We start from the raw sequence: 24,365 nt of genomic DNA on the forward strand, positions 1-24,365 counted from the left end.
TAAGCCTCTTAGTGAGAGAACTTAGGCGAGTGCTCGACTATAGCTAAGCCCCCCGAGTGGGAGGATTGCTCTCCACTTGGTAGGATTTTTCCAAACTTAGGCGAGTGCTGGACTGCCGTTAAGCCTCTTAGTGAGAGAACTTAGGTGAGTGCTCGACTGCAGCTAAGCCCCCGAGTGGAAGGATTGCTCTTCACTCGGTAGGATTTTCTCGAACTTAGGCGGAACGGATTCGCCACTAAGCCCACCCACTGGGGGATTTCAGGAGTAAATAAGAACAACACAATCGAATGAGAGAATCGTAAGCTCTTGTCTTTGATAAACGAATTACAAAAGGTGGTGTTTATTACATTTATTCGAACGAGTGTTTAAGTATAAAAGGGGTGGAGCAGCGCCGCGTTCCAAGCCCGTGGCTTGTCTTTCTGATGCTCGATACTGTAAAGATGGCATGCTCCATTGTGGAGAACTTTGGTGACGATGAAGGGGCCTTCCCAAGTTGGAGCGAGCTTGTGTGGTTTCTGCTGATCCACTTGAAGAACCAAGTCTCCTTCTTGAAAGGCCCGACCCCTCACATTCCTGGCGTGGAATCGACGCAAATCTTGTTGATAAATGGTCGAGCGGATCAAGGCCATCTCTCTTTCCTCCTCTAAGAGATCGACTGAATCTTGTCGGGCCTGCTCTGCTTCTGCTTCGGAGAAGAGTTCAACTCAGGGTGCGTTGTGGAGCAAGTCACTTGGCAGGACAGCTTCGGCTCCATAGACTAAGAAGAAAGGAGTTCTTCCAGTCGACCGATTAGGAGTTGTCCTTAAACCCCACAGAACTGACGGAAGTTCATCAACCCAAGCACCTGCTGCGTGTTTGAGATCACACATCAGTCGGGGCTTCAGTCCTTTGAGAATTAGGCCATTGGCTCTTTCTGCTTGTTCGTTCGACTGCGGGTGAGCGACAGAAGCATAGTCGACTCGAGTGCCCTGAGAGGCGCAGAAAATTCTGAACTCATCGGAATCGAAGTTTGATCCGTTATCCGTCATGATGATGTGTGGGACTCCATATCGGAACGTCAATTCTCTGATAAAACTGACAGCGGTGCTAGCGTCAAGGTTCTTGATGGGTTTTGCTTCGATCCATTTGGTAAACTTGTCGACTGCAACGAGCACGTGAGTGAATCCACTTCTGCCGGTCCTCAGCGGTCCAACCATATCTAGTCCCCAAACAGCGAAGGGCCAGATGAGGGGGATGGTCTTCAGGGCTGACGCTGGCTTGTGAGACATATCAGAGTAAAATTGACAGCCTTCACATCTGTCGACTATATCTTTCGCCATCTCATTTGCTCGTGGCCAATAGAATCCAGCTTGTATGCTTTAGCCACAATGGCCCGAGAGGACGCATGGTGACCACAGGTCCCCGAGTGGATGTCATTGAGGATCATTCGACCTTCTTCTGGTGTTATGCACTTCTGACCGACTCCAGTCACACTTTCTCTGAACAGTTGCCCTCTTATCACAGTAAAAGCTTTAGATCGGCGGACGATCTATCGAGCTTCTTCTTCATCCTCTGGGAGCTCTTTCCTGAGGATGTACGCAATGTAGGGCACCGTCCAGTCGGGAGTAATGGCCAGAACCTCCATGATTAGGTCGACCACAGCTAGGACCTCGACTTCAGTCGGATCCGTGGTGCTCTTGGGTTGTGGGGGCTCTTCAATGAAAGGGTCTTCTTGAACTGTCGGTGTGTGAATATGCTCCAAGAACACATTGCTGGGAATGGCCTCTCTCTTGGAACCTATCTTTGCCAATTCATCGGCTGCTTGATTTTTCAATCGGGGGATGTGGTGGAGTTCTAACCCCTCGAACTTCCTCTCAAGCTTTCTCACCGTGTTGTAGTAACCAGTCATGGCTGGGCTTCTGATGTCCCACTCCTTCATCACTTGATTAACTAGCAAATCTGAGTCGCCATAGACCATGAGGCGACAGACGCCGAGTGAGATGGCCATGCGCAACCCATACAGGAATGCTTCATACTCTGCTTCATTGTTGGAGGAATCAAAGTGAATCTGGAGGACATATCTGAGCTTGTCTTCTCGGGGGGATACCAGAACTACTCCAGCACCAGAACTGTTCAACATCTTGGATCCGTCAAAGAACATGGTCCAGTGCTCCGAGTGAACTTGAGTCGGCAGTTGATGTTCGATCCACTCGGCGAGGAAATCTGCTATTGCTTGGGACTTGATAGCTTTCTTTGCCTCAAACTTGATATCCAAGGGAAGGAGTTCAATCGCCCATTTTGCCACTCGACCAGTTGCATCCCTGTTGTGCAGAATCTCTGACAATGGAGCGTCGCTAACGACTGTAATAGAGTGATCTGAGAAGTAGTGTGCAACCTTTTTCGTGGTCATGTAAATTCCATAGAAAAGCTTATGATAGTGAGGATATCTCTGCTTTGACGGGGTCAGGACTTCAGAAATATAATAAACTAGGCGTTGAACTTTGTACGCTTTTCCTTCTTCTTCCCGCTCGACCGTAAGTACTGTACTGATGACATTTTCAGTGGCTGCTATATAAAGCAAAAGAGGCTCTTTGCTGATTAGAGCAGTAAGCACCGGTTGGGTGGAAAGCAGGGCTTTTAGCTCTGCAAATGCTGTATCAGCTTCTGGAGTCCACTCGAACGCATTTGATTTCTTCATCAGTCGGTAAGGAGGCAGGGCCTTTTCACCGAGGCGAGAAATGAATCGACTTAGGGCGGCCAAGCAACCAGTAAGCTTCTGGACATCATGCACATGCACAGGGCGTTTCATCCAAACTATAGCGCCTACTTTCTCTGGGTTAGCATCGATTCCTCGTTCGGAAACAAGAAAATCGAGTAACTTTCCGCCTGGAACTCCAAACGTGCACTTTGATGGATTGAGCTTGATATCATACCTTCTGAGGTTGGCAAAGGTTTCAGCAAGGTCGGTCAGCAGGTCAGAACCTTTACGTGACTTGACCACAATGTCATCCATGTATGCTTCCACATTCCGACCGATCTAAGTGAGCAGGCACTTCGGAATCATTCGCATAAATGTGGCTCCGGCATTCTTCAAGCCGAATGGCATTGTGACATAACAGAAGCACCCGAACGGGGTGATAAAAGCTGTCTTTATTTCATCGGGTCCGTACAGACGGATCTGGTGGTATCCGGAGTAGGCATCCAAAAAGGACAAACGCTTGCATCCAGCAGTTGAGTCGACTATCTGATCGATGCGAGGGAGAGGGAAGTGATCTTTCGGGCAGGCCCAATTGATATGCTTGAAATCAATGCACATGCGGAGTGAGTCATCTTTCTTTGGGACCATGACAACATTGGCTAACCACCCGGAGTGGTAAATCTCTCGGATAAACTCAGCTGCCAAAAGCCGAGCCACCTCTTTGCCCATTGCTTTTCTTTTCTGGACGGCGGACCGTCGAAGATGCTCTTTGATTGGTTTCACTTTCGGGTCGACTCGCAAACGATGCTCAGCCAGTCCCCTGGGAACACCTGGCATGTCAGAAGGCCTCCATGCAAAGATGTCCCAGTTCTCACGGAGGAACTGGATGAGCACTTCTTCCTATTTGGAGTCGAGTGTGGTCGAAATGTGGGTCGGAGCTGCATTGGGGTCCGTCGGGTGAATGTGAACAGACTTCGTCTCGCCAGACGACTGGAATGCTGAATCCGTGGCTGGCTTCTTGGCTCGCAACTAGTCACTTGGGTCTGCATTTTTCTGGTATTCTTGCAATTCTGCCACGGCCATCTGGGCATCGGCGATCTTTGAGTCCTTCTGGAAACACTCTTCCGCCTTTTTCCGATTACCAGAGATAGTGATCACTCCTCTGGGACCAGGCATCTTCAGTTTGAGGTACACGTAACAAGGTCGAGCCATGAATCGTGCATAAGCTAGCCTGCCCAAAATTGCATGATACGCACTCTGAAAATCCACGACTTCAAACGTCAACTTTCTTTGCAGTAATTTTTGGCATCACCGAAAACCACGTCGAGTGCAATCTGACCGAGGGACGCAGCCTTCTTGCCTGGGATGACCCCATGGAAACTCATGTGGCTTTCACTGAGTCTGGACATCGGAATGCCCATTCCTTTCAATGTTTCTGCATACAGAATGTTCAGGCCACTGCCACCGTCCATCAGGACCTTTGTCAGTCGAGTGCCTTCGACCACCGGGTCGACCACAAGCGCTTGCCTCCCAGGGGTGGCGATGTGTGCTCGGTGATCAGACTGGTCGAACGTAATGGCAGTCTGCGACCATTTCAAGTAATTGGGTGTCGCCGGAGCGACCATGTTCACTTCTCTGTTGATGACTTTCAATCGACTCTTGTTTTCAACATCAGCAAAAATCATCAGAGTGGAATTCACGTGAGGATAACCATCATCATCTTCCCCTTCACTCTCAGCCTTGTCTGCCTCCTTCTCCTTTTCCTTGGGTTGTTTCTCTCGGAACTGCTGGATCAGGAGCCGACACTGTCGAGTGGTATGCTTCAGGTAAATGAAATTACCTTCTTCGTCTTTTTTGGTGTGGATATGGCACGGCATATCCAACACATCATTTCCAGCTTGATCTTTTACTTTCTTGGGGTTCCACGGCCCTTTGGGCTTCCCCTTGAACTTTCCTTGAACCACAGCCAAGGCCTCACCTGGAGCAGCTGGTTCGGCCTTGCATTTTTGTTTCCGACTAGAGTTTCCTCCTCCAGCTTCGTGGGCGACTGCTTTGTGCTTGTCGCTCCGCAGTCACTCCTCCTCTTCACCATTGGCATACTTGGTGGCGATTTCCATCATCCGAGTCAAAGTCATGTTCCCTGTCCGACGGAATTTCAGATTCAACTCTCGGTACCTGACGCCTTCCTTGAAAGCACAAATTGCCTGATGATCAGACACATCTTCCACCGTGTGGTGCAGGGTGATCCACCTCTGGATATAATCTCTCAAAGCTTCATTCGGTTTCTGGATGCAACACTGTAATTCCGTCAAACCTGCTGGCCGCTTGCAAGTATCCTCAAACATTCTGACAAACACTCGGGCGAGATCTTCCCAAGTATAGATACTGCTAGGCGCCAACTGATTCAGCCACGCCCTAGCCGAGCCCTCCAACATCAGAGGAAGGTGTTTCATGGCCACCTCATCATTGCCGCCACCAATCTGGACAGCCACTCGGTAGTCTTTGAGCCAGGTGTCAGGCTTGGACTCCCCGGTGAACTTACTGACTCCAGTCACCAACCTGAAGTTGGGGGGAATCACTGCAACTCTGATAGCTCTGCTGAAGCACTCTGGGCCAGAGACATGCACCCTGTTGCTGGTTTGCGGGCCTCTGTCATGGCCATCTTGGTGAGCTCTATTTCTGTCGACAAAGCCTTGTACAAGAATAGATCTCGTATCAAAGCCTGGCCCCCTAGGGTCGACTGGAATACCTCTTCCGACACTGTTAGGGCGCCTGTCTTCATGTGGCCGCGGCACGTACAACCCACTCCTTGGAGGAGGCGTGGGCACTCGACGGCGACCATCGCGATCGGCTCGACGATCATACTGCTCCTGGTTTCTATACTGATCACGCCGCTCTCCACGTCCCTCACGCCTTGGGGGCGATCTCGGGCTATGGTCCGACTGGAACGTATCTGCGACCACAGATCTGCTATGGATCCTATCCCGCGACTGAGACACGGCCGTATTCTGCTCTCCTGCTGCCCAGAGCAAGGCCCTGATCTGCGGCAGACCTCGGCCAGCTTCTGACTGGGAAGGTTGAATCAACTCTGCTATCCGGGCCGCAGCTGCTACGTTTTGGATCGATGTTCGGTATACCTGAGCCGGAGGTGGAAAAAGTTGGCATCGGCTGGACTCAGGAGCATGTTGACGAGCGCGATTGTCGAGTGCGCGTTGTAAGTTCTCCAGCCGAGTGCGCTCAGCCATATTGGCCAAGCGAGCCTGTTCCAAGGCCTGGGCCTCGGGCGTTTCTCCAACTATAGGAGTATGAAGGGCATCCATGTTTCGGCGATGAAGTTCTTCTCTCTGCTGCGAGGAGAGAGGCTCGGGGCGGTACTCCTCGTGAACGTGCGATGGATCACCATTCCCGTCACCTCCGTCTTCACGATCGAAGCCAGGAGGGCCGCGTGGTCGATTGACCATCAGGACTTCCGCTGCCGAGTCATTGCTGCCGCACTCAGATGCAGTCTCTACGGAGCCAGTCGACAGATCGAACATGCTGTAGAGAGACTCATCGGGCTCGAGCGCCACGACTTGAGGGGTGGCCGACTGGCGGGCCACCGCATGCTTCACCCACCATTGAACCCTTGACCGGCCGGTGCGCTTGTTCTGGTGGGTCGCAGGGAGGGGGAAAGCCGTAGGAGTCGACTGGTACAGGGTCGACGGTTACCGCAGGAGGACACCGCAGACGCATGCGTGAAAGTGCGTCGCCCCGCGGGCGGGGAGCGCATCGACGTCAAGTGGTGCCTCCTGGAGCCAAGCGGAGTCGTCAGCGACAAACACGAGCGCGCCGAGACGGATCTCACGGCCCTCAGCCAAACCTCCGCCTGGAACCATGATGATGGGGATCGGAAAAATTGCAACTTCTCCAATAAGTCGCTAAGACACCTGCCCCATGGTGGGCGCCAACTGTCGTGGATCTAAGACTGGCAGTAGAATGGGGGGTAGGTATGAGGAGGCAAGATCCTAGCTATGGAGTAGTTGTACGCACGAGTTTTACGAGTTCAGGCCGTTCTCGGAGGAAGTAACATCCCTACGTCTCGGTGCCCTGAGGCGGTCGACTGGATTATACGTGTGTGTGTGTTTACAAAAGTGCGAACCCTTGTCCCAGAGGAGGGGGGTGGCTTATATAGAGTGCGCCAGGACCCCAGCTCCCCTCCGTTACACAGGGTTCAATGTTCATAAAGGTGGGGCATTACTGGTAACGTCTATAATAAAGTGTTATAAATGCCCATAATGCTATGGTTTAAGTCGCGACCATTGCAGAGTGGAGGGCTTCTCGTCTCCTGGTGGTCGAGTGTCTTCAAGGTGGTCGAGTGTCTTCAAGGAAGTCAGGTGAGCACATCTTCATGGTCGAGTGGATGATATGTTCTCTTCGACTGCTTCTGATTCTTTGTAAAGATGTCCTCGGGGAGGGTATGCTGGACAGGTCCATGACCCTACCCTAGGTACATAGCTTCATCAGCTATCGATACATTAAATACACTCTGCAGAGGTAGCGCACTTTACCCACACTACGGAACACCTAGCCTCGCATTCCCATTCGGGTGGACCAAAGTATTCCGACGAAACCCTCCCTTTGTCATGCACTCTCCCCAGCCACTCCGACCAACTCCCTCTCAGGGCTAGGTCTTAAGTGGCCCCGTGTCTACCAAAGACACCAACGACCACCGTCGTGGCAAAACGGTCCCAAACAGGGACAAGGTACCATAAAAACAAAAACGAGCACACAAGGTTATGTCTACCTATCGGGCCAGGGTATGCATGCCCATAACCTTCCCTCACGGGAGGCACCGGTGAGAGCCACAACAAAGGACCGAATCAAGACCTTCCCACAAGGTAAATGTGGTCGCACTGAATTAAAAACCTGATTCCGTGGCACCATGATGTGATCAACATCATATTCAAGTTGAACTTAATCAAGTTTAGCTTTGATAAAAACTTTTTATGATCAACATGATATAATGCCACAATCATGCACTATTCGTCATGCAATGCAAACAAATAAAGTCATGGATCCAACTTAACAACATAACATCTTGCAATACTAAGAACCAAAACTTCTCTGGTTATAACTAATTTTATTTACCAAGCAATATTTTTATTAGTTCTTTATTTAAATGAAAATATCGTTTAGTAAATTAACTACCATTAGTTTCCATAGCAATATGCACAGTGCAAAATCTTACTCTACTTAGCCAAACAAGTTCATGCATTCAACCAGTAACTAAAACAAGCATATCAAGCATGTTAAAGTAACTAGAAATTAACTAAATTTATTTATCTAATTTTCAAATGCAAATAAACACTCGTATTCAAGTAGAATATAATAGATATTGAAATAACACCATCGAAATGCTGGTGTGTCTTGCCTTAGTGTAGAGGAGGATCACACCCCTCTTGGTTTGCTTAAAGACAAGCTTCTCCTTCTGAAAAAGAATTTAAAACCACAAACATAATTGTCAAAACACATTCTGAAAATCACCAGAAATTATAGACAACAAGGAAAAATCCACCCTTTGGTGTGCTACTAGAGCTTTCTGAGACAAAGACAATGCAAAAAGAATCAAATCATTTGGACTTATGGTTTAGAAATGGTGGCTGGTCAAAGTTAGGTAAAAATTCTGAATAATATTTGAATTAAACAGAAATCCTGCGCGGTGACGTCGAAGCCGTAAAACAGAAATATGCCTCCACTCATACCGCTTCGGGTGCGAGTGGTGAGACCGACAGGTGGGTCCCACGCGTCAGGAGAGAGAGGGGGCAAGCGAGATCAGAGAGAGGCGAAGCTTCGCTGGAGCTTACGCCGGTGACGAGGGGGTTTGAGGATAGGCTAGAGGGATAGGATTGGAGAGGGGCTCGAGGCGCACCTGCCCATACTCGTGGCTTGGCGAGAGGTGGACGGAGCTGCTCATGGTTGAGCTCGCAAGATACGGTGGCAGACGGGTTTCACCGGAGAGGTTGAGGACGACGGCTAGGGGCAGCTTCGAGGGCTTGGCAGCGTCCAGGCAGCACCAACGGACCACCATGGCCCCGCCCAAACAGCTGCTTGAGCTCGAGAGGCCCTGGAGAGCGGCGGCAGGCCTGCGGGGATCACCAGAGTCCTCTGGTCGGGGCGACGGCCAGAGGCCTGCCCACCGAGCTGCGGTCTTTCTACGTGTTCGTGGGGGTGGTGTCGAGTGGTGCTTGGCCAGGATTCGAGGCGGGGTCGCTTTATATAGCCGAAGCAAGGGGGGACGTGTCACCGCCGGAGCTCTCTGGACAGGCGGCGAACGGTGACGAGAAGCTCCAAGATGAGGCGGCAAAGGCTCAACGTCAACGCAGGAGCTTGCCCACGCTCGTAGACAAATACATGAGGCGGTTGGGGAAGTGGACAAGTGCACGCGCGCACTATGGCGTTTTGGCCGCGACGCACCCGTGCTTGCTGCGGCAGCTCCGGCATCGGCGAGCGCAAGGGGGCGGTCAAGGGTGATGGGTCGGAGCTTGTGGCATGGTGCGGCAGTCGACGGTGAGCACTGGAACGAGCACGCGCGAAACAGAGGGGAAAGCACTAGCCATAGCGCGTCGAGACGATGCCAGGCGCAGTGTCCTCGTGCGGTCACCAAGCTGGCATGGTCAAAACAACGCCCAGGAGAGGCCAAACCTTGTCTACACGCTCGACTGTGCAGTGTTTAGTCTAGGAGAGGTGATGCTTCATGCCCAGGCCGACCAGACTTGACTCTACTAAGCTGACAAGTTTCTGTCCAGAAACTTGGTCGCCAAGTTTGGCCACCTTCTATACGACTCATGCTCGACCTTTGGTCTTCTGTGTTCCGAGGCCATGTCTGTACATGCTAGGCTCGTCAAGTCAACCTAAGTGTTTGCATGTGTAAATCTGTCTTACACCCGTTGTATGTGAACGTTGGAATCTATCACACCCGATCATCACGTGGTGCTTCGAAACAACGAACTGTCGCAACGGTGCACAGTTAGGGGAAACACTTTCTTGAAATTATTATGAGGGATCATCTTATTTACTACTGTCGTTCTAATTAAACAAGATGCAAAAACATGATAAACATCACATGCAATCAAATAATAATAGTGACATCATATGGCCAATATCATATAGCTCATTTGATCTCCATCTTGGGGCTCCATGATCATCTTGTCACCGGCATGACACCATGATCTCCATCATCATGATCTCCATCATCATGTCTCCATGAAGTTGCTCGCCAACTATTACTTCTACTACTATGGCTAACACGTTTAGCAATAAAGTAAAGTAATTTACATGGCGTTTCTCAATGACACACATGTCATACAAAAAATAAAGACAACTCCTATGGCTCCTGTTGGTTGTCATACTCATCGACATGCAAGTCGTGATTCCTATTACAAGAACATGATCTCATACATCACATATATATCATTCATCATTCATCACAACTTTGGCCATATCACATCACAAAGCACTTGCTGCAAAAACAAGTTAGACGTCCTCTAATTGTTGTTGCAAGTTTTACGTGGCTGCAATAGGGTTCTAGCAAGAACATTTTCTTACCTACGTAAAAGCCACAACGTGATTTGTCAACTTCTATTTACCCTTCATAAGGACCCTTTTCGAATCCGCTCCAACTAAAGTGGGAGAGACAGACACCCGCTAGCCACCTTATGCAACTAGTGCATGTCAGTCGGTGGAACCAGTCTCATGTAAGCGTACGTGTAAGGTCGGTCCGGGCCGCTTCATCCCACAATACCACTGAAGCAAAATAAGACTAGTAGCGGCAAGAAAGTTGACAACATCTACGCCCACAACAAATTGTGTTCTACTCGTGCAAAGAGAACTACGCATAAACCTGGCTCTGATACCACTATTGGGGAACGTTGCAGAAAACAAAAAATTTCCTTCGTTTTCACCAAGATCCATCTATGAGTTCATCTAGCAATGAGTGATCGGATTGCATCTACATACCTTTGTAGATCGCGAGCGGAAGCATTCAAAGAACGGGGATGAGGGAGTCGTACTCGACGTGATCCAAATCACCGGAGATCCTAGCGCCGAACGGACGGCACCTCCGCGTTCAACACACGTACGGTCAGCGTGACATCTCCTCCTTCTTGATCCAGGAAGGGGGAAGGAGAGGTTGATGAAGATCTAGCAGCACAACGGCGTGGTGGTGGATGCAGCAGTCACCGCAGCAGGGCTTCGCCGTTCTCTACGGAGGAGGAGGAGGTCTTGGAGGGGAGAGGGAGGCGCCAGGGGCATGGGTGCGGCTGCCCTCCCTCCCCCCCTCTATATATAGGGTCCCCAGGGGGCGCCAGCCCTGGAGATCCAATCTCCCAAGGGGGCAGCGGCCAAGGGGGGTGGAGTGCCCCCCAAGGCAAGTGGGGCGCCCCCCACCCTAGGGTTCCCAACCCTAGGCGCAGGGGGAAGGCCCAAAGGGGGGCGCACCAGCCCACTAGGGGCTGGTTCCCCTCCCACTTCAGCCCATGGGGCCCTCCGGGATAGGTGGCCCCACCCGGTGGACCCCCGGGACCCTTCTGGTGGTCCCGGTACAATACCGGTGACCCCGAAACTTGTCCCGATGGCCGAAATAGCACTTCCTATATATAATTCTTTACCTCCGGACCATTCCGGAACTCCTCGTGACGTCCGGGATCTCATCCGGGACTCCGAACAACTTTCGGGTTACTGCATATACATATCTCTACAACCCTAGCGTCACCGAACCTTAAGTGTGTAGACCCTACGGGTTCGGGAGACATGTAGACATGACTGAGATGGCTCTCCAATCAATAACCAACAGCGGGATCTGGATACCCATGTTGGCTCCCACATGCTCCTCGATGATCTCATCGGATGAACCACGATGTCGAGGATTCAAGCAACCCCGTATACAATTCCCTTTGTCAATATGTACGTTACTTGCCCGAGATTCGATCGTCGGTATCCCAATACCTCGTTCAATCTCGTTACCGGCAAGTCACTTTACTCGTACTGTAATGCATGATCCTGTGACCAGACACTTGGTCACTTTGAGCTCATTGTGATGATGCATTACCGAGTGGGCCCAGAGATACCTCTCCGTCATACGGAGTGACAAATCCTAGTCTCGATCCGTGTCAACCCAAAAGACACTTTCGGAGATACCCGTAGTATACCTTTATAGTCACCCAGTTACGTTGTGACGTTTGGTACACCCAAAGCACCCCTACGGTATCCGGGAGTTTCACGATCTCATGGTCTAAGGAAAAGATACTTGACATTGGAAAAAGCTCTAGCAAAATGAACTACATGATCTTGTGCTATGCTTAGGATTGGGTCTTGTCCATCACATCATTCTCCTAATGATGTGATCTCGTTATCAACGACATCCACTGCCCATAGTCAGGAAACCATGACTATCTGTTGATCAACGAGCTAGTCAACTAGAGGCTTACTAGGGACATGTTGGTGTCTATGTATTCACACATGTATTACAATTTCCGGATAACACAATTATAGCATGAATAAAAGACAATTATCATGAATAAGGAAATATAATAATAATCATTTTATTATTGTCTCTAGGGCATATTTCCAATAGTCTCCCACTTGCACTAGAGTCAATAATCTAGTTACAATGTGATGAATCGAACACCCATGGAATTCTGGTGTTGACCATGTTTTGCTCTAGGGAGAGGTTTAGTCAATGGATCTGCTACATTCAGGTCCGTATGTACTTTACAAATCTCTATCTCTCCATTTTGAACACTTTCACGAATGGAGTTGAAGCGACGCTTGATATGCCTGGTCTTCCTGTGAAACCTAGGCTCCTTGGCAAGGGCAATAGCTCCAGTGTTGTCACAGAAGAGAGTCATCGGGCCCGACGCATTGGGTATGACTCCTAGGTCGGTAATGAACTCCTTCACCCAGACTGCTTCGTGTGCTGCCTCCGTGGCCGCCATGTACTCCGCTTCACATGTAGATCCCGCCACAACGCTTTGCTTGCAACTGCACCAGCTTTCTGCCCCACCATTCAAAATATACACGTATCCAGTTTGTGACTTAGAGTCATCCAGATCTGTGTCGAAGCTAGCGTCGATGTAACCCTTTACGACGAGCTCTTCGTCACCTCCATAAACAAGAAACATTTCCTTAGTCCTTTTCAGGTACTTCAGGATATTCTTGACCGCTGTCCAGTGTTCCTTGCCGGGATTACTTTGGTACCTACCTACCAAACTTACGGCAAGGTTTACATCAGGTCTGGTACACAGCATGGCATGCATAATAGAACCTATGGCTGAGGCATAGGGGATGACACTCATCTCTTCTATATCTTCTACCGTGGTCGGACATTGAGCTGAGCTCTATTTCATACCTTGCAACACAGGCAGGAACCCTTCTTAGACTGATCCATATTGAACTTCTTCAATTTCTTATCAAGGTAGGTGCTTTGCGAAAGACCTATGAGGCGTCTTGATCTATCTCTATAGATCTTGATGCCTAATATATAAGCAGCTTCTCCAAGGTCCTTCATTGAAAAACTCTTATTCAAGTAGGCCTTAATGCTGTCCAAAAGTTCTATATCATTTCCCATCCAAAGTATGTCATCTACATATAATATGAGAAATGCTACAGAGCTCCCACTCACTTTCTTGTAAACGCAGGCTTCTCCATAAGTCTGCATAAACCCAAACACTTTGATCATCTCATCAAAGCGAATGTTCCAACTCTGAGATGCTTGCACCAGCCCATAGATGGATCGCTGGAGCTTGCATACCTTCTTAGCATTCTTAGGGTCGACAAAACCTTCCGGCTGCATCATATACAGTTCTTCCTTAAGATAACCGTTTGCCATTTTGACGTCCATTTGCCATATCTCATAATCATAGTATGCGGCAATTGTTAACATGATTCGGACGGACTTCAGCTTCGCTACGGGAGAGAAAGTCTCATCGTAGTCAACACCTTGAACTTGTCGATAACCCTTAGCGACAAGTCGAGCTTTATAGATGGTAACATTACCATCCGCGTCCGTCTTCTTCTTAAAGATCCATTTGTTTTCTATCGCTCGCCGATCATCGGGCAAGTCTATCAATGTCCACACTTTGTTTTCATACATGGATCCTATCTCGGATTGCATGGCTTCAAGCCATTTGTTGGAATCGGGGCCCGCCATCGCTTCTTCATAGTTCGAAGGTTCACCGTTGTCCAACAACATGATTTCTAAGACAGGGTTGCCGTACCACTCTGGTGCAGAACGTGTCCTTGTGGACCTACGAAGTTCAGTAGCAACTTGATCTGAAGTTTCATGAGCATCATCATTAACTTCCTCTCTAGTCGGTGTAGGCACCTCAGGAACATTTTCTTGAGCTGCGCTACTTACCGGTTCAAGAGGTAATACTTCATCAAGTTCCACTTTGCTACCACTTATTTCTTTCGAGAGAAACTCTTTCTCTAGAAAGGATCCATTCTTGGCAACAAAGATCTTGCCTTCGGATCTGAGGTAGAAGGTATACCCAATAGTTTCTTTAGGGTATCCTATGAAGACACATTTTTCCGACTTGGGTTCGAGCTTTTCAGGTTGAAGTTTCTCGACATAAGCATCACATCCCCAAACTTTTAGAAACGACAGCTTAGGCTTCTTCGCAAACCATAATTCATACAGTGTCGTCTCAACGGATTTCGACGGAGCCCTATTTAAAGTGAATGCGGCAGTCCCTAAAGCATAGCCCCAAAATGATAGTGGTAAATCGGTAAGAGACATCATAGATTGCACCATATCCAATAGAGTGTGATTATGATGTTCGGACACACCATTACGCTGAGGTGTTCCAGGCGGCGTGAGTTTTGAAACTATTCCACATTTTCTTAAGTGTGTGCCCAATTCGTGACTCAAGTATTCTCAACGATCTGATTGCAAAAACTTGATTTTTCTGTCACGTTGATTCTCAACCTCACTCTAAAATTCCTTGAACTTTTCAAAGGTTTCAGACTTGTGTTTCATTAAGTAGACATACCCATATCTACTCAAGTCATCAGTAAGGGTGAGAACATAATGATAACCACCACGAGCCTCAACACTCATTGGACTGCACATATCAGTATGTATGATTTCCAACAAGTTGGTTGCTTGCTCCATTGTTCCTGAGAACGGAGTCTTGGTCGTTTTACCCATGAGGCATGGTTCGCATGTGTCAAATGATTCGTAATCAAGAGACTCTAAATGTCCATCTGCATGGAGCTTCTTCATGCGTTTGACACCTATGTGACCAAGGTGGCAATGCCACAAGTATGTGGGACTATCATTATCAACCTTACATCTTTTGGTATTTACACTATGAATATGTGTAGCATTACGCTCGAGATTCATTAAGAATAAACCATTCACCATCGGAGCATGACCATAAAACATATCTCTCATATAAATAGAACAACCATTATTCTCGGATTTAAATGAGTAGCCATCTCGAATTAAACGAGATCCTAATACAGTGTTCATGCTCAAACTTGGCACTAAATAACAATTATTGAGGTTCAAAACTAATCCCGTAGGTAAATGTAGAGGTAGCGTGCCGACGGTGATCACATCAACCTTGGAACCATTCCCGACGCGCATCGTCACCTCGTTCTTCGCCAGTCTCCGTTTATTCCGCAGCTCCTGCTTTCAGTTACAAATGTGCGCAACCGCACCGGTATCAAATACCCAGGAGCTACTACGAATACTGGTAAGGTACACATCAATTACATGTATATCACATATACCTTTTGTGTTGCCGGCCTTCTTGTCCGCTAAGTATTTTGGGGCAGTTCCGCTTCTAGTGACCACTTCCCTTGCAATAAAAACACTCAGTCTCGGGCTTGGGTCCATTCTTTGGCTTCTTCCCGGCAGCTTGCTTACCGGGCGCGGAAACTCCCTTGCCGTCCTTCTTGAAGTTCTTTTTACCCTTGCCTATCTTGAACTTGGTGGTTTTATTGACCATCAACACTTGATGTTCCTTTTTGACTTCTACCTCTGCTGATTTCAGCATTGAAAATACCTCAGGAATGGTCTTTTCCATCCCCTGCATATTGAAGTTCATCACAAAGCTCTTGTAGCTCGGTGGAAGACTGAAGGATTCTGTCAATGACCGCGTCATCCGGGAGATTAACTCCCAGCTGAGTTAAGCGGTTATGTAATCCAGACATAGTGAGTATGTGATCACTGACAGAACTATTTTCCTCCATCTTACAGCTGAAGAACTTGTCGGAGACTTCATATCTCTCGACCCAGGCATGAGCTTGAGAAACCATTTTCAGCTCTTCGAACATCTCATATGCTCCGTGTCTCTCAAAACGCTTTTGGCGCCCCGGTTCTAAGCTGTAAAGCATGCCGCACTGAACGAGGGAGTAGTCATCAGCACGTGTCTGCCAAGCGTTCATAACGTCTTGGTTCTGTGGGACGGGTGCGTCACCTAGCGGTGCTTCTAGGACATAATCTTTCTTGGTAGCTATGAGGATGATCCTCAGGTTCCGGACCCAGTCCGTATAATTGCTGCCATCGTCTTTCAGCTTGGTTCTCTCTAGGAACGCGTTGAAGTTGAGGACAACGTGGGCCATTTGATCTACAAGACATATTGTAAAGATTTTAGACTAAGTTCATGATAATTAAGTTCATCTAATCAAATTATATAATGAACTCCCACTCAGATAGACATCCCTCCAGTCATCTAAGTATAACATGATCCGAGTTAACTAGGCCGTGTCCGATCATCACGTGAGACGGACTAGTCAACATCGGTGAACATCTTCATGTTGATCCTATCTTCTATACGACTCATGCTCGACCTTTCGGTCTTCTGTGTTCCCAGGCCATGTCTGTACATGCTAGGCTCGTCAAGTCAACCTAAGTGTTTGCATGTGTAAATCTGTCTTACACCCGTTGTGTGAACGTTGGAATCTATCACACCCGATCATCACGTGGTGCTTCGAAACAACGAACTGTCGCAACGGTGCACAGTTAGGGGAAACACTTTCTTGAAATTATTATGAGGGATCATCTTATTTACTACCGTCGTTCTAAGTAAACAAGATACAAAAACATGATAAACATCACATGCAATCAAATAATAATAGTGACATGATATGGCCAATATCATATAGCTCATGTGATCTCCATCTTGGGGCTCCATGATCATCTTGTCACCGGCATGACACCATGATCTCCATCATCGTGTCTCCATGAAGGTGCTCGCCAACTATTACTTCTACTACTATGGCTAACACGTTTAGCAATAAAGTAAAGTAATTTACATGGCGTTTCTCAATGACACGCAGGTCATACAAAAAATAAAGACAACTCCTATGGCTCCGGCCGGTTGTCATACTCATCGACATGCAAGTCGTGATTCCTATTACAAGAACATGATCTCATACATCACATATATATCATTCATCATTCATCACAACTTTGGCCATATCACATCACAAAGCACTTGCTGCAAAAACAAGTTAGACGTCCTCTAATTGTTGTTGCAAGTTTTATGTGGCTACAATAGGCTAGCAAGAACATTTTCTTACCTACGTAAAAGCCACAACGTGATTTGTCAACTTCTATATACCCTTCCTAAGGACCCTTTTCATCGAATCCGCTCCAACTAAAGTGGGAGAGATAGACACCCGCTAGCCACCTTATGCAACTAGTGCATGTCAGTCGGTGGAACCAGTCTCACGTAAGCGTACGTGTAAGGTCGGTCCGGGCCGCTTCATCCCACAATACTGCTGAAGCAAAATAAGACTAGTAGCGGCAAGAAAGTTGACAACATCTACGCCCACAACAAATTGTGTTCTACTCGTGCAAAGAGAACTACGCATAAACCTGGCTCCGATACCACTGTTGGGGGACGTTGCAGAAAACAAAAAATTTCCTATGTTTTCACCAAGATCCATCTATGAGTTCATCTAGCAACGAGTGATCGGATTGCATCCACATACCTTTGTAGGTCGCGAGCGGAAGCGTTCAAAGAACGGGGATGAGGGAGTCGTACTCAACGTGATCCAAATCACCGGAGATCCTAGCGCCGAACGGACGGCACCTCCGCGTTCAACACACGTACGATCAGCATGACATCTCCTCCTTCTTGATCCAGCAAGGGGGAAGGAGAGGTTGATGAAGATCCAGCAGCACGACGGCGTGGTGGTGGATGCAGCAGTCACCGCAGCAGGGCTTCGCCGTTCTCTCCGGAGGAGGAGGAGGTCTTGGAGGGGAGAGGGAGGCGCCAGGGGCATGGGTGCGACTGCCCTCCCTCCCCCCCTCTATATATAGGGTCCCCAGGGGGGGCGCCGGCCCTGGAGATCCAATCTCCCAAGGGGCGGCGGCCAAGGGGGGTGGAGTGCCCCCAAGGCAAGTGGGGCGCGCCCCACCCTAGGGTTCCCAACCCTAGGCGCAGGGGGAAGGCCCAAAGGGGGGTGCACCAGCCCACTAGGGGCTGGTTCCCCTCCCACTTCAGCCCATGGGGCCCTCTGGGATAGGTGGCCCCACCCGGTGGACCCCCGGGACCCTTCTGGTGGTCCCGGTACAATACCGGTGACCCCGAAACTTGTCCCGATGGCCGAAATAGCACTTCCTATATATAATTCTTTACCTCCGGACCATTCCGGAACTCCTCGTGACGTCCGGGATCTCATTCGAGACTCCGAACAACTTTCGGGTTACTGCATATACATATCTCTACAACCCTAGCGTCACCGAACCTTAAGTGTGTAGACCCTACGGGTTCGGGATACATGTAGACATGACCGAGATTGCTCTCCGGTCAATAACCAACAGCGGGATATGGATACCCATGTTGGCTCCCACATGCTCCTCGATGATCTCATCGGATGAACCATGATGTCGAGGATTCAAGCAACCCCGTATACAATTCCCTTTGTCAATCGGTACGTTACTTGCCCGAGATTCGATCGTCGATATCCCAATACCTCGTTCATCTCGTTACCGGCAAGTCACTTTACTCGTACGGTAATGCATGATCCCGTGACCAGACACTTGGTCACTTTGAGCTCATTGTGATGATGCATTACCGAGTGGGCCCAGAGATACCTCTCCGTCATACGGAGTGACAAATCCCAGTCTCGATCCGTGTCAACCCAACAGACACTTTCGGAGATACCCGTAGTATACCTTTATAGTCACCCAGTTACGTTGTGATGTTTGGTACACCCAAAGCACCCCTACGGTATCCGGGAGTTACACGATCTCATGGTCTAAGGAAAAGATACTTGACATTGGAAAAAGCTCTAGCGAAAGGAACTACACGATCTTGTGCTATGCTTAGGATTGGGTCTTGTCCATCACATCATTCTCCCAATGATGTGATCTCGTTATCAACGACATCCAATGCCCATAGTCAGGAAACCATGACTATCTTTTGATCAATGAGCTAGTCAACTAGAGGCTTACTAGGGACATGTTGGTGTCTATGTATTCACACATGTATTACGATTTCCGGATAACACAATTATAGCATGAATAAAAGACAATTATCATGAACAAGGAAATATAATAATAATCCTTTTATTATTGTCTCTAGGGCATATTTCCAACAGTCTCCCACTTGCACTAGAGTCAATAATCTAGTTACATTGTGATGAATCGAACACCCATGGAATTCTGGTGTAGATCATGTTTTGCTCTAGGGAGAGGTTTAGTCAACGGATCTGCTACATTCAGGTCCGTATGTACTTTACAAATCTCTATGTCTCCATTTTGAACACTTTCATGAATGGAGTTGAAGCGACGCTTGATATGCCTGGTCTTCCTGTGAAACCTGGGCTCCCTGGCAAGGGCAATAGCTCCAGTGTTGTCACAGAAGAGAGTCATCGGGCCCGACGCATGGGGTATGACTCCTAGGTCGGTAATGAACTCCTTCACCCAGACTGCTTCGTGTGCTGCCTCCGAGGCCGCCATGTACTCCGCTTCACATGTAGATCCCGCCACAACGCTTTGCTTGCAACTGCACCAGCTTTCTGCCCCACCATTCAAAATATACACGTATCCGGTTTGTGACTTAGAGTCATCCAGATCCGTGTCGAAGCTAGCGTCGACGTAACCCTTTACGATGAGCTCTTCATCACCTCCATAAACAACAAACATTTCCTTAGTCCTTTTCAGGTACTTCAGGATATTCTTGACCGATGTCCAGTGTTCCTTGCCGAGATTACTTTGGTACCTACCTACCAAACTTACGTCAAGGTTTACATCAGGTCTGGTACACAGCATGGCATACATAATAGAACCTATGGCTGAGGCATAGGGGATGACACTCATCTCTTCTATATCTTCTGCCGTGGTCGGACATTGAGCTGAGCTCAATTTCATACCTTGCAACACAGGCAAGAACCCCTTCTTAGACTGATCCATATTGAACTTCTTCAATATCTTATCAAGGTATGTGCTTTGCGAAAGACCTATGAGGTGTCTTGATCTATCTCTATAGATCTTGATGCCTAATATATAAGCAGCTTCTCCAAGGTCCTTCATTGAAAAACTCTTATTCAAGTAGGCCTTAATGTTGTCCAAAAGTTCTATATCATTTCCCATCAAAAGTATGTCATCTACATATAATATGAGAAATGCTACAGAGCTCCCACTCACTTTCTTGTAAACGCATGCTTCTCCATAAGTCTGCATAAACCCAAACGCTTTGATCATCTCATCAAAGCGAATGTTCCAACTCTGAGATGCTTGCACCAGCCCATAAATGGATCGCTGGAGCTTGCATACCTTGTTAGCATTCTTAGGGTCGACAAAACCTTTCGGCTGCATCATATACAGTTCTTCCTTAAGATAACCGTTTGCCGTTTTGACGTCCATTTGCCATATCTCGTAATCATAGTATGCAGCAATTGTTAACATGATTCGGACGGACTTCAGCTTCGCTACGGGAGAGAAAGTCTCATCGTAGTCAACACCTTGAACTTGTCGATAACCCTTAGCGACAAGTCGAGCTTTATAGATGGTAACATTACCATCCGCGTCCGTCTTCTTCTTAAAGATCCATTTGTTTTCTATCGCTCGCCGATCATCGGGCAAGTCTATCAATGTCCACACTTTGTTTTCATACATGGATCCTATCTCGGATTGCATGGCTTCAAGCCATTTGTTGGAATCGGGGCCCGCCATCGCTTCTTCATAGTTCGAAGGTTCACCGTTGTCCAACAACATGATTTCTAAGACAGGGTTGCCGTACCACTCTGGTGCGGAACGTGTCCTTGTGGACCTATGAAGTTCTGTAGCAACTTGATCTGAAGTTTCATGATCATCATCATTAACTTCCTCTCTAGTCGGTGCAGGCACCTCAGGAACATTTTCTTGAGCTGCGCTACTTACCGGTTCAAGAGGTAACACTTCATCAAGTTCCACTTTCCTCCCACTTATTTCTTTCGAGAGAAACTCTTTCTCTAGAAAGGATCCATTCTTGGCAACAAAGATCTTGCCTTCGGATCTGAGGTAGAAGGTATACCCAATAGTTTCTTTAGGGTATCCTATGAAGACGCATTTTTCTGACTTGGGTTCGAGCTTTTCAGGTTGAAGTTTCTTGACATAAGCATCGCATCCCCAAACTTTTAGAAATGACAGCTTAGGCTTATTCCCAAACCATAATTCATACGGTGTCGTCTCAACGGATTTCGACGGAGCCCTATTTAAAGTGAATGCGGCAGTCTCTAAAGCATATCCCCAAAATGACAGCGGTAAATCGGTAAGAGACATCATAGATTGCACCATATCCAATAGAGTGCGATTACGACGTTCAGACACACCATTATGCTGAGGTGTTCCAGGCGGCGTGAGTTGTGAAACTATTCCACATTTTCTTAAGTGTGTGCCAAATTCGTGACTCAAGTATTCTCCTCCACGATCTGATCGCAAAAACTTTATTTTTCTGTCACGTTGATTCTCAACCTCACTCTGAAATTCCTTGAACTTTTCAAAGGTTTCAAACTTGTGTTTCATTAAGTAGACGAGCCTCAACACTCATTGGACCGCACACATCAGTATGTATGATTTCCAACAAGTTGGTTGCTCGCTCCATTGTTCCTGAGAACGGAGTCTTGGTCATTTTACCCATGAGGCATGGTTCGCACGTGTCAAATGATTCGTAATCAAGAGACTCTAAAAGTCCATCTGCATGGAGATTCTTCATGCGTTTGACACCCATGTGACCAAGGCGGTAGTACCACAAGTATGTGGGACTATCATTATCAACCTTACATCTTTTGGTATTTACACTATGAATATGTGTAGCATTACGCTCGAGATTCATTAAGAATGAACCATTCACCATCGGAGCATGACCATAAAACATATCTCTCATATAAATAGAACAACCATTATTCTCGGATTTAAATGAGTAGCCATCTCGAATTAAACGAGATCCTGATACAATGTTCAAGCTCAAACTTGGCACTAAATAACAATTATTGAGGTTCAAAACTAATCCCGTAGGTAAATGTAGAGGTAGCGTGCCGACGGCGATCACATCAACCTTGGAACCATTCCCAACGCGCATCGTCACCTCGTTCTTCGCCAGTCTCCGTTTATTCCGCAGCTCCTGCTTTGAGTTACAAATGTGAGCAACCGCACCGGTATCAAATACCCAGGAGCTACTACGAATACTAGTAAGGTACACATCAATTACATGTATATCACATATACCTTTTGTGTTGCCGGCCTTCTTGTCTGCTAAGTATTTGGGGCAGTTCCGCTTCCAGTGACCACTTCCCTTGCAATAAAAACACTCAGTCTCGGGCTTGGGTCCATTCTTTGGCTTCTTCCCGGCAGCTTGCTTACCGGGCGCGGCAACTCCCTTGCCGTCCTTCTTGAAGTTCTTTTTACCCTTGCCTTTCTTGAACTTGGTGGTTTTATTGACCATCAACACTTGATGTTCCTTTTTGTCTTCTACCTCTGCTGATTTCAGCATTGAAAATACCTCAGGAATGGTCTTTTCCATCCCCTGCATATTGAAGTTCATCACAAAGCTCTTGTAGCTCGGTGGAAGCGACTGAAGGATTCTGTCAATGACCGCGTCATCCGGGAGATTAACTCCCAGCTGAGTTAAACGGTTATGTAATCCAGACATAGTGAGTATGTGCTCACTGACAGAACTATTTTCCTCCATCTTACAGCTGAAGAACTTGTCGGAGACTTCATATCTCTCAACCCGGGCATGAGCTTGAAAAACCATTTTCAGCTCTTCGAACATCTCATATGCTCCGTGTCTCTCAAAACGCTTTTGGAGCCCCGGTTCTAAGCTGTAAAGCATGCCGCACTGAACGAGGGAGTAGTCATCAGCACGTGTCTGCCAAGCGTTCATAATGACTTGGTTCTGTCGGACGGGTGCGTCACCTAGCGGTGCTTCTAGGACATAATCTTTCTTGGCAGCTATGAGGATGATCCTCAGGTTCCGGACCCAGTCCGTATAATTGTTGCCATCGTCTTTTAGCTTGGTTTTCTCTAGGAACGTGTTGAAGTTGAGGACAACGTGGGCCATTTGATCTACAAGACATATTGTAAAGATTTTAGACTAAGTTCATGATAATTAAGTTCATCTAATCAAATTATATAATGAACTCCCACTCAGATAGACATCCCTCCAGACATCTAAGTATAACATGATCCGAGTTAACTAGGCCGTGTCCGATCATCACGTGAGACGGACTAGTCAACATCGGTGAACATCTTCATGTTGATCGTATCTTCTATATGACTCATGCTCGACCTTTCGGTCTTCTGTGTTCCGAGGCCATGTCTGTACATGCTAGGCTCGTCAAGTCAACCTAAATGTTTGCATGTGTAAATCTGTCTTACACCCGTTGTATGTGAACGTTGGAATCTATCACACCCGATCATCACGTGGTGCTTTAAAACAACGAACTGTCGCAATGGTGCACAGTTAGGGGAAACACTTTCTTGAAATTATTATGAGGGGTCATCTTATTTACTACCGTCGTTCTAACTAAACAAGATGCAAAAACATGATAAACATCACATGCAATCAAATAATAATAGTGACATGATATGGCCAATATCACATAGCTCCTTTGATCTCCATCTTGGGGCTCCATGATCATCTTGTCACCGGCATGACACCATGATCTCCATCATCATGATCTCCATCATCGTGTCTCCATGAAGTTGCTCCCCAACTATTACTTCTACTACTATGGCTAACACATTTAGCAATAAAGTAAAGTAATTTACATGGCGTTTCTCAATGACACGCAGGTCATACAAAAAATAAAGACAACTCCGATGGCTCCTGCCGGTTGTCATACTCATCGACATGCAAGTCGTGATTCCTATTACAACAACATGATCTCATACATCACATATATATCATTCATCATTCATCACAACTTTGGCCATATCACATCACAAAGCACTTGCTGCAAAAACAAGTTAGACGTCCTCTAATTGTTGTTGCAAGTTTTACGTGGCTGCAATAGGGTTCTAGCAAGAACGTTTTCTTACCTACGTAAAAGCCACAACGTGATTTGTCAACTTCTATTTACCCTTCATAAGGACCCTTTTCATCGAATCCGCTCCAACTAAAGTGGGAGAGACAGACACCCGCTAGCCACCTTATGCAACTAGTGCATGTCAGTCGGTGGAACCAGTCTCACGTAAGCATACGTGTAAGGT

Source organism: Triticum dicoccoides, chromosome 5A, assembly GCF_002162155.2.
Source record: "Triticum dicoccoides isolate Atlit2015 ecotype Zavitan chromosome 5A, WEW_v2.0, whole genome shotgun sequence".
In the NCBI taxonomy this organism is placed as follows: Eukaryota; Viridiplantae; Streptophyta; class Magnoliopsida; order Poales; family Poaceae; genus Triticum; species Triticum dicoccoides.